Below are 8591 nucleotides of genomic sequence, written 5' to 3'. Positions count from 1 at the left end.
CACCTTTCCTAATCGACAAACAGAGAAGCACAAAGGGGAGAGGCAGCGTAGTAAAGATGGAGGAAATACAGCTTTGTTGATGTTCCCAGGGCTACAGGCAGCAGGTCAGCTACAACCAGATGCTCTGGTCTGGCCCGTCAGTCATGACAGCAGTTACCCTGGCTCATCTTCTGGTCTGGGACATCATCTGGCTGGTCTGGTCCCTCTCTACTGGTCTCTATCAGGCTGGGCAGAGCTGGATAGGGTATCTTATCACAGTGTGCTGATGCCAGGTGGTACAGATGATCTTAGGATTGCATGGAAAGCAGAGAGAGGATAGGAGGGAAAATAGTGGGGCGGGCAGGGAAGACAGAGTAGGATCTTGGGTCTCCAGCAGGAGTTTTGATTCATGTGGTCAGGAAGCCCAGATCACAGTGCGGTTGCATCATGATGCAATGACTCAGCAACCCTGGGCAAAGGACGAGAGTCCTGGTGTGGGAGCCTGATGGCCTTCCCCCTCCTCCAGGCATCCCTTAGTTGGTTGATCTGCCCCTAAAAGCCTCTTTCAAAGGGACTCAATAAAGGGGTGATGGGCAGAATAGTCCAGCCTCTTTTTTTCTTACCAATTAGGCCTAACTGCTGACATGCTGAGTTCGGTCTGTTAACTTCCAGGCCCACATTTTTTGTTTACTCAACACAGTCCTTGAGTTGTATGACGGAGCCCCTTGTGGGCAGAAGAACTCAGCCCGTTCTTCACTTTTACACCGTTTTATAGAACAGGCTTTGTTGGCCTTGTTGCCTTTTCCCATCAGTGTTTATCATGTGATTGGAACACTGATAACCTGGCTCCACTTTCCCTGCCGTTGAGCTCACAATTAGGGTAAATTTGTGGCTCAATTGGTATAACAGCTGTTTTTTGCAAACTAGAAATGTACAGCACTTTTCATACCCAGGCCCTGGACACATGGGCTTTGACCCCATGATCTCTAGCCTCAGAAGCAGGAGCCTTACCCCTGTTGTCAGGCCTCCGCAGCGCACAGCTCTTCATACATTTAAAATGATGCATTTCATGCCAGGGAAGACACCTTTCACTTTTCATAACCAGTATGTGTGTGTCCAGAACAGAGCCCACAGCCTCCCCTAGCCCGCAGTCATGCCCTACACAGCAACTCAGCCTTATGTTTCTCGTGGAAAGAAATGTGTGAATTGGTTACGAAGAGCCTCTTAGCTGGGGGTAAAAGTTCCCTGTCACTTTGACTGCCAGAGCCTCTTTGGGATGGCAACTTGTGATCTTTGCCACCCTGAGTCCAGTGCCTCAGCCTTGGAGCAAAGACTTTGTCAATTATGCATGAAGTGGCCAGGGCCAAAACCTATCCCCACTACTGCAGGAACAAGCGGTTCAGCTGGCACCTCGAACCCGCAAAGCCAGAACTGGCCCAGCTCATGGAGCATGCTGCCTTTTCCTGTTCTAGGAGAGGTCTGCCAACTGGGGCAGGTATTTTCACCATGTGAGAGACAGTTTGCAATTGGCAATTCTTGCAACCCACATAGACCACATCCTTGCCAGAAATGCAAGACCTAACTGGCACATGGGGCTTGGGTTCACTACTTGCCATGGGAGGATTGCTGCATGCTACTCAGAACTTTCACCTGAGATGTTATTTCGCCACGTTTGTGTTGCACAACCATCCTGTCTGTGCATGTCAGGCACAGAGCCTGTGACTGCTTGTGTCCCGGGATGCGTTTTATCCAGCACGTACACTAGATTCTGCAGACTCAAAACCTGCATTTAAAACAAAGTCTCTTCACGGCAGGGATGTGAAGAAACCTTGCCAGGTGCAGTGTTGCCCCAGCATGACACTGCTTAGTGATGTGTGGGCTGAGTCATGTTTGTCTCCTGAGGAGGTGCTGACTCTTAACTCTAATGACACGTTGAAGGGCAAATTTTCACATAATTTAGATGTGCAGCTGTGCACCTGCTTTGTGCACACAAGTCCAGTAACTGTGCATGCACAGAGGGCAGAGATAGCACTGGGCCTACATGTCCTGCCTCTCTCCCCACTGAACGCAACTAACGTTACTAACCAGAAGTTGCGTTGCTGTGTTGGGGCAGCCCTCTCCGCTGCTCTTGGGGCAGAGCTCCTATCAGCAGTGGGAAATGTGCTGTAGATGGCCAGGTAATACTCTAACTTTGTCATCCTGGCCCCTGCTTTAGGACGGTACTTTGAATCTCCCCAGAGAGTAGGCCGGGGGTGTCAAATGCAGCCCGCTTCTCCAGGCCAGGCCACCTGTCCTCTAGAGCTCACCCGGAAGTAGGCAGGTCTAGCGTGTATCTTACCAGCTCTTGAGCAAGTTTAGCAAGGCCTGGCTAGAAAGTGAGAAGGTGTGTGAAGGGGCTATCTTATTACGTCACCCCCCTTGCCTGTCTAATATGGGACCAACAAAGCCACTGCCTGTTCCCAAGTGTCCTCTAGGGTGTCCCTAGCAGTATTTTGAGGGTGCTATTCCAAGAGCCAGTTGAAACTTTTCCAAGTTATTTCCCCCTCAAAACGAGATTTATTTTTTGCCATATTTGTTGACGTCAAATTTTTGGCACCTTTTCAGGGATTTTTTAAAATGATCCATTTGTAACTGATTGAAAATGGGGTTCAAGCCTGGCCGCTGCTTGCAAGGGGCTGTCAAACCAGCCAAGCTCACGAGGCCATGAAACATATTCTAGCCGTGCCCTGTGTGAGAAGGGGTGGTACAGACCCAGGGAATCCTGCACCGGAGCCTCTCCAGCTGCCCTCTTCAGGCCCATGTAAGTCCCCCTTTGTGCTACCAGAGCAGCTTAAAGCTTTTGTGCCAGGATCTGGCCCCAGGTGTTTGATGAAAGGAGATACACACTCATTAAGCATTGTGGCTGTCCCTTACAGCCTGGCTCCCTATTTGCCCTCCCATGGCAGTCCTGCTGCCAGCGGTCCGAGCCCTCTCTCCCCAAAGCTGGTGTTTGGCCCTTGCTGACCAGGGTAGAGATGGGGCAGGTGGGGGAAGGTGCTTACTGAGCTGCCTCTCATTTTAGAGCTGGCCTGGAGCACTTCTATCTCTAGATCATAAGAGGAAAACAAGAAAACTAAATTAGTTCACCTGCAAGACAGAGCCTGAGCCTGCAACTCCCCTGAGCTGCCTGGGGGTAGTAAGGTTGGAGCCTCATCAGGGAATAAAGAGAATTGGCCCAAGCTGGATAATAATGAATTTATCTGGTTCTCTTCATGTTTGCCTTAAAAAGGAGGAGTTTCACCAGTTGGGAAACTGAGGCACAGAGCAGGGAAGTGACTTGCCCAAGGTCACCTAGCAGAACAGGGGCAGAGCTGGAACTAGAACTTATGGATCGTGAGGGTTCAGGACTCTTATCCGCGAGGCCAGAGGTGGGCAAACTATGGCCCGCGGGCCACATCTGGCCCACGGGACCATTCTGCCCGGCCCCAGAGCTCCTGGCCCGGTAGGATAGCCCCCAGCCCCTCCCCTGCTGTTCCCCCTCCCTCGCAGCCTCAGCTCATTGCGCCACCATGTGGGCAGCGCTCTGGGCGGCTGGGCTGCAAGCTTCTGCAGGGCAGAGTGGCAGCGTGGCTGCCAGATATGCTGCTCTGAGCCACATGGTAAAGGGGCCAGGGGGTTGGATAAGGGGCAGGGGGTCCCGGGGGGCAGTCAGGGGACAGGGAGCAGGGGGCAGTTGGATGCGGCAGAGGTTCGGGGGTGCAGTTGGGATGGGGAACAGGGGGCGGTTGGATAGGGCAGAGGTTCTGGGGGTCAGGGGACAGGGAACTGGGGGGGAGGATTAGATAGGGGGTGGGGTCCCAGGAGGGGCAGTCAGAGGACAAGGAGCGGGGGTGGGGGTTAGAAGGGTGGGGGATTCTGAGGGGGGCAGGCAGGGGACGGGAAGTGGGAGAGGGCGGATATGGGTCGGGGACCAGGCTGTTTGGGGAGGCACAGCCTTCCCTATCTGGCCCTCCATTCAGTTTCGCACCCCAATGTGGACCTCGGACCAAAAAGTTTGCCCACCCCTGCGCTAGGCCACACTGCCTTCCGTGATCTTATATTGGCTCAGCACCACCTAAACTTGAGGATGCCGGCCAGGCAATATTCTGGAAAGCATCGTTCTGGGGGCTCCTTGGGCTTTTCAGAGCTGTATCCCAGAGGCAGCTGCTGCTGTCCCGGCGGTTCTACCCATTCATCAGGGAACAGCTTCAGGTCTCAAACTCCTAAACTGCATTCCCAGCAGTATCCAGGCGATGGCACCAGCGTAACACAGATGCTGCCTAGGCCAGGTTTAGTTGGGAGGTGGGACTCGATTGCTTTTAAAATTCTATTGCTTTTACTATGTTCCCCTACTTAGCTAAAAAGCATTTCAGAGTTCCTTCTTTTCCTCTTGTGTAGTGCTAACATTTGCCTGTTACGATGGTCCGCCTATTTTTAAATGGCGTTTGTATTACAAAAAATAATACAACAATAATTTCTTAGTGTTCATCAGGCTTGGGCCCCTTGTTAATCCAACTACAGTATCGGAACTTGAATTCTCTCTTTATATGTCCATATGCTATGAGATGTAAATCCTTCAGATCTGGCTTTGGTAGAGCCAACATTTCCCAGTTACAGAAAAAATAGCTGCAAGACCCTGATCCTTGCACCAGAGCATTTTGGGGAAGGGGAACTCAGCCCTATTACAAACATTTGAGTGACAGGCCTAGGATACCTAGGTCAAAGCACTGGTCCATAAAGGGTGGACCAGTTTGAACCAGTTGATTGTCCTTTTTAGCCAAGCCCTTAATAAAGCACAAAGGTTCCTTCAATTCTTCTGGAAAGGCTCCTTTGCAGTGTTTTCAGTTCCTTTCATGCCACGCTGTGACATTTTCAACAGAGAGAGGAAAACCAGCTAACCGGAGCCAGGAGTACAGAACATACACAGAATCATAGAGTCACAGGGTGAGAAGGGAAAGCAAGGGTCAGCTAGTCTAACCCCCTCCCAAGATGCAGGATATGTACATGCTTCACTTGACGCCCATGAGCAGTGAGTCCCATTGACTATGATTGAAAAACTCATGTACTTAAAGCTACTTATGTAAATCTGTTTCTGGACTGAAGCCTACAATTTTTAAGGTGTAATTTCTTTTCTGGATCAAACTGGAGAGGCACCTTGCCCTTTGAAATCAAGAGACCTATGGCCCAGATTCAAACCCGGTGTTAGCCACCATACCTTAATGGATTGCAGTGGAGCCCTGCCAATTTACAGCAGCTGAGGATCTGGCCTTTGATATCTGACTGGTCTAGGTTTTCTAGGTGACTTTTTGAGTGCAATGCAAGCAAACTGAGACAATGTTAAAATTCCCCAGAATTCAGAGTTATCTGCCCTCTGGACAATTCCAGAGCCAGAGAACTGCTTCAAAACTAGGTGTAGAAGATTTCACATTTCTTTTCAAGGGCACCAGCATTCGGAGAAGATATGTCTTAGTGGGATGAAGCTGGGGTGCTTACAAATTTTTGCCTCCAGTCAATATAAAGTTAAATGGACTGTATATGAGGCGTAAAGGAGGGGAGCAGAGGAAAGATAAAGGAGAGTCACTTCTAGTGGTAAAGGGGAGAGGGGAGGATCTTGCTTCTTGGTGTTAACTGAAAGGCCACTAGAGAAATAGTGGCAAAGAAAAAATTAAATCAAAGCATAGTTAGTCGGAGTATTCTCATGGCTGAATGGTCTGTGGCAGGAATTGAGCCCAAGACCAGGCTAGAAGAACATACAGGCCCTTTAGCTGGAGAAGTAAAGGGTCATCACTAGGGGCTGCCACGGGGGGAAATGGGGAATGATGGTGGGTTAGGTGTGGGGGAGAGGGAAAAAGTCATTTATTTATGGTAGGGGGCACTGAGAGTCTGTGCCGGGGAGTTAGTCACATGCCCTGATGTCCCCCTCCATCTGAGACACAGACATTAAGTGTGTTCCCTAGCCACATCAGTGCCAGCAGTGGGATCAGAACCCAAATTCTGTATGCACAATCCCCGGTTCTAAGGCACTGCTCATCCCCCTGCACCTGCACCTCTGCAGGTTCTCAGAGTTCCACTTGAGGGAGACAGAAACCTCTGGGTAGGTCCAGCGGGGAGTCTGGCAAGCAGAAAATCAGTGTCAGGGGGTGGGTGAGCCAAGCAGATTCCAGGACAGGCCCTTTCTGCTGTGTGAGCTCCCAGATCCATTCCTCCCCACAGTGGGAACACACCTGCACCATCACTTAAAGGCCCAGTACAGAATAGGTGCCCATTTGAAGTGCATTATTGGCCCCCTGAGAGCCCTTTCAGCTGGGAATAGGACCTAGGAAGTCAGCCCTTTGGGCCTAGCTTCGAAATGGAATCTTTAGAGGAGCCCACAAGCTCAGGAAGTTAGCCTAGTCCTGCCAGTAAGCATCACCTAACACTTACTCAAGTCAAATTCCATCTCCCATCATGATGCCCAGCCCCTGGCTGCAGAGTTTCTCGCAGTCTGCTCTGGAATTGCATTCCCTTTACCAACTCCTGTTCTAAAACACTGATAAAATCCTATAAAAAGACCATGTTTAGTTGGAATAAAGTTGAGAGAACACAGCAGTTACATAAAGGTAAAAAAATGACAGGAGTGCAGAAATTACCACAAAACCACAGCATTACAAACCCAGAACATTCAGAATTAAGGTTACACTTAAAAGAAATCCAAACATGTGACAGTCCTGAAGTTAAAATCGGGCAGGGAGCAGTTTCAGATTTTGAAAAATTGGGCCATAAAGTCACAATCTCAAATTTTTGCAAACTGATAAGCCCAAACCAAATTTGGATGGGGGGGTCAATGGAAACATTTTGTTTTGATAATTTTGAGATGTTTTGGCTTTATTTTGACCTTTTGTGTGGAGGAGGAGGAGGAATGGTTAATTTATACTTAAAGTAACTAAAATTTCAAAATTTGAAAGTTTAATTTTTTTGGTTTGGAAAGTGCTAAACTGTGATAATTTAACATATCTAAGCTTCCACCCACCTCCCCCCCCCCCAATTATCAAATCAAGAGTGGTGATAAAACTGACCTGTTCCTGTGAACTGTTTTGGTTTTGAATAATCTGCATTTTTCTGAAGAAAAAGTGTTTTATCCCAACCAGCTCTACTGGAAATGAAGTTAATACCCCAATAGCCTTAACTCTGCCCTGTAGTGACACCATGCAATAACCATACACTTCTGATTATGAAAGTTACTTTGTTTTTGTCCCAGATTACTGGAAGAAAGACACAAGGGTGTCGTTCATTTTCCTCCCCCCACCCCCACCCCCCATGTTGCCCCCACAAGGCAGGTTTAAAGGTTATTTTGATGCCTGAACTGTTGACCTTTTCTTTCTCCTGGCCAGGGGTTTTTCAGTTAGATGTGGACAATTATCTCAGAACTGCAGCAATGCAAAAACAGTCACAACCACTGCCTAGAACCTCGCATGCCCAAATCCAGAACATCAGGCCATTATCGCCAGGGTCATACTGCTTCCTCCCCACTCCCCTCAAAAAGGAATTGTGACTCACACACTGGGTGTTATTTCAGAGTGTGCAGGACCTTTGTTTTCACAAGCAACTGGAGTACTGGGTGGGCACGGCAATGCAGGAACTCAGATTCAAAGCATAAAATACCATGAGACCAGCGTGACATTTTGGGGTTTCATGTGTGTAGCACTGAAAAATACCTAGAAATCACAGAGGATGCAAATGGAGTTTGAAAGACACCTTTCCTTTGCACATCCAAACTGATGATTGTCAGGAAAAAGAGCCAGCAAACTGCTAAAGCCCTCGTCTACATGCATCTCCCTGCGTCAAAAGATCTGCAGTCGAAGGCCCTTCGATTTCCCATGGAAAGAAATTTGTAAACAGCCATGAGGTGTCCTCTCTGAAACTGAACAGCGGCCAAAGTGATATGCAGAGGTAACACACCCCCAAAACACAGTCAGCACTAGAGGCATGTTCACTGCTCTCTCACTGAAAAGCATTTGGGAAGCAGGCATGACATATTAACCAGGAAAGACATATTTGTATTTGCACTGCAGACAAGTACTTGGAAGAAATGACAAACACAGCAGGTCCATCCATCATCATCACAACTGCACCAAGCCCTAGGTTACCATCCTACCCATGAGACCAACCTTCTTTACAGGATGAGCCTCCTTCAAATGAGAGCTTATGTCAAGCAGGGGTAGATCTAAAGGGCCAGAGAGACACAGCTATCTAAGATCTAAGTCCAAGTGGATGGCCAAGTAGCTTGGGGTTAGCTCTGGTAGAAAAACTAGGTGAGGCAATCCCAGCTCCTTCCTACTAGGAGCCATTCTCCCATTTGTACACAGCTCCTTGGGTGTTTCAGTCTCTCATGTATTTCATTGCCTTGTCCGGTTTATTGCAGACTAACATTATATGTCACTAGAAGTGAATCCGTTCCTCCTTGCCTCTCCCTAGTCAGGCCAACAGCAGATCGCAGAGGCCAAAACAAGCTCTTTTCTTGGGAGGTCAAGGTGTTGGTTCCAGGAGTCAGTGAGCCATTACATGCTGAAAGGGGAGTGGCCTGGATTCAGGGCCTGGAGCACAGCAGGGAGCAT

This window comes from Natator depressus, chromosome 8 (genome assembly GCF_965152275.1).
Source record: "Natator depressus isolate rNatDep1 chromosome 8, rNatDep2.hap1, whole genome shotgun sequence".
Taxonomy (NCBI): Eukaryota; Metazoa; Chordata; order Testudines; family Cheloniidae; genus Natator; species Natator depressus.
Note: the sequence above shows the minus strand (reverse complement) of the source record.